The sequence below is a fragment of the Calliphora vicina genome, chromosome 3, assembly GCF_958450345.1.
Source record: "Calliphora vicina chromosome 3, idCalVici1.1, whole genome shotgun sequence".
NCBI classification, from domain to species: domain Eukaryota; kingdom Metazoa; phylum Arthropoda; class Insecta; order Diptera; family Calliphoridae; genus Calliphora; species Calliphora vicina.
Genome location: NC_088782.1, coordinates 111,389,590 through 111,392,716, shown reverse-complemented (window position 1 = coordinate 111,392,716; position 3,127 = coordinate 111,389,590).

The following is a 3,127-nucleotide window of genomic DNA, read 5'->3' as shown; positions in this document are numbered from 1 at the left end:
GTCTTAGTCTAGTCTTAGTCTAGTCTTAGTCTAGTCTTAGTCTTAGTCTTAGTCTTAGTCTTAGTCTTAGTCTTAGTCTTAGTCTTAGTCTTAGTCTTAGTCTTAGTCTTAGTCTTAGTCTTAGTCTTAGTCTAGTCTTAGTCTAGTCTTAGTCTAGTCTTAGTCTAGTCTTAGTCTAGTCTTAGTCTAGTCTTAGTCTAGTCTTAGTCTAGTCTTAGTCTAGTCTTAGTCTAGTCTTAGTCTAGTCTTAGTCTAGTCTTAGTCTAGTCTTAGTCTAGTCTTAGTCTAGTCTTAGTCTAGTCTTAGTCTAGTCTTAGTCTAGTCTTAGTCTAGTCTTAGTCTAGTCTTAGTCTAGTCTTAGTCTAGTCTTAGTCTAGTCTTAGTCTAGTCTTAGTCTAGTCTTAGTCTAGTCTTAGTCTAGTCTTAGTCTAGTCTTAGTCTAGTCTTAGTCTAGTCTTAGTCTAGTCTTAGTCTAGTCTTAGTCTAGTCTTAGTCTAGTCTTAGTCTAGTCTTAGTCTAGTCTTAGTCTAGTCTTAGTCTAGTCTTAGTCTAGTCTTAGTCTAGTCTTAGTCTAGTCTTAGTCTAGTCTTAGTCTAGTCTTAGTCTAGTCTTAGTCTAGTCTTAGTCTAGTCTTAGTCTAGTCTTAGTCTAGTCTTAGTCTAGTCTTAGTCTAGTCTTAGTCTAGTCTTAGTCTAGTCTTAGTCTAGTCTTAGTCTAGTCTTAGTCTAGTCTTAGTCTAGTCTTAGTCTAGTCTTAGTCTAGTCTTAGTCTAGTCTTAGTCTAGTCTTAGTCTAGTCTTAGTCTAGTCTTAGTCTAGTCTTAGTCTAGTCTTAGTCTAGTCTTAGTCTAGTCTTAGTCTAGTCTTAGTCTAGTCTTAGTCTAGTCTTAGTCTAGTCTTAGTCTAGTCTTAGTCTAGTCTTAGTCTAGTCTTAGTCTTAGTCTTAGTCTAGTCTTAGTCTTAGTCTTAGTCTTAGTCTTAGTCTTAGTCTTAGTCTTAGTCTAGTCTTAGTCTTAGTCTTAGTCTTAGTCTTAGTCTTAGTCTAGTCTAGTCTAGTCTTAGTCTAGTCTTAGTCTAGTCTTAGTCTAGTCTTAGTCTAGTCTAGTCTTAGTCTAGTCTTAGTCTAGTCTTAGTCTAGTCTTAGTCTAGTCTTAGTCTAGTCTTAGTCTAGTCTTAGTCTAGTCTTAGTCTAGTCTTAGTCTAGTCTTAGTCTAGTCTTAGTCTAGTCTTAGTCTAGTCTTAGTCTAGTCTTAGTCTTAGTCTAGTCTTTGTCTAGTCTTAGTCTAGTCTTAGTCTAGTCTTAGTCTAGTCTTAGTCTAGTCTTAGTCTAGTCTTAGTCTAGTCTTAGTCTAGTATTAGTCTAGTCTTAGTCTAGTCTTAGTCTAGTCTTAGTCTAGTCTTAGTCTAGTCTTAGTCTAGTCTTAGTCTAGTCTTAGTCTTAGTCTAGTCTTAGTCTAGTCTTAGTCTAGTCTTAGTCTAGTCTTAGTCTAGTCTTAGTCTAGTCTTAGTCTAGTCTTAGTCTAGTCTTAGTCTAGTCTTAGTCTAGTCTTAGTCTAGTCTTAGTCTAGTCTTAGTCTAGTCTTAGTCTAGTCTTAGTCTTAGTCTAGTCTTAGTCTAGTCTTAGTCTAGTCTTAGTCTAGTCTTAGTCTAGTCTTAGTCTAGTCTTAGTCTAGTCTTAGTCTAGTCTTAGTCTAGTCTTAGTCTAGTCTAGTCTTAGTCTAGTCTTAGTCTAGTCTTAGTCTAGTCTTAGTCTAGTCTTAGTCTAGTCTTAGTCTAGTCTTAGTCTAGTCTTAGTCTAGTCTTAGTCTAGTCTTAGTCTAGTCTTAGTCTAGTCTTAGTCTAGTCTTAGTCTAGTCTTAGTCTAGTCTTAGTCTAGTCTTAGTCTAGTCTTAGTCTAGTCTTAGTCTAGTCTTAGTCTAGTCTTAGTCTAGTCTTAGTCTAGTCTTAGTCTAGTCTTAGTCTAGTCTTAGTCTAGTCTTAGTCTAGTCTTAGTCTAGTCTTAGTCTAGTCTTAGTCTAGTCTTAGTCTAGTCTTAGTCTAGTCTTAGTCTAGTCTTAGTCTAGTCTTAGTCTAGTCTTAGTCTAGTCTTAGTCTAGTCTTAGTCTAGTCTTAGTCTAGTCTTAGTCTAGTCTTAGTCTAGTCTTAGTCTAGTCTTAGTCTAGTCTTAGTCTAGTCTTAGTCTAGTCTTAGTCTAGTCTTAGTCTAGTCTTAGTCTAGTCTTAGTCTAGTCTTAGTCTAGTCTTAGTCTAGTCTTAGTCTAGTCTTAGTCTAGTCTTAGTCTAGTCTTAGTCTAGTCTTAGTCTAGTCTTAGTCTAGTCTTAGTCTAGTCTTAGTCTAGTCTTAGTCTAGTCTTAGTCTAGTCTTAGTCTAGTCTTAGTCTAGTCTTAGTCTAGTCTTAGTCTAGTCTTAGTCTAGTCTTAGTCTAGTCTTAGTCTAGTCTTAGTCTAGTCTTAGTCTAGTCTTAGTCTAGTCTTAGTCTAGTCTTAGTCTAGTCTTAGTCTAGTCTTAGTCTAGTCTTAGTCTAGTCTTAGTCTAGTCTTAGTCTAGTCTTAGTCTAGTCTTAGTCTAGTCTTAGTCTAGTCTTAGTCTAGTCTTAGTCTAGTCTTAGTCTAGTCTTAGTCTAGTCTTAGTCTAGTCTTAGTCTAGTCTTAGTCTAGTCTTAGTCTAGTCTTAGTCTAGTCTTAGTCTAGTCTTAGTCTAGTCTTAGTCTAGTCTTAGTCTAGTCTTAGTCTAGTCTTAGTCTAGTCTTAGTCTAGTCTTAGTCTAGTCTTAGTCTAGTCTTAGTCTAGTCTTAGTCTAGTCTAGTCTTAGTCTTAGTCTAGTCTTAGTCTAGTCTAGTCTTAGTCTTAGTCTTAGTCTTAGTCTTAGTCTTAGTCTTAGTCTTAGTCTTAGTCTAGTCTTAGTCTAGTCTTAGTCTAGTCTTAGTCTAGTCTTAGTCTAGTCTTAGTCTAGTCTTAGTCTAGTCTTAGTCTAGTCTTAGTCTAGTCTTAGTCTAGTCTTAGTCTAGTCTTAGTCTAGTCTTAGTCTAGTCTTAGTCTAGTCTAGTCTTAGTCTAGTCTTAGTCTAGTCTTAGTCTAGTCTTAGTCTAGTCTTAGTCTAGTCTTAGTCTAGTCTTAGTCTAGTCTTAGT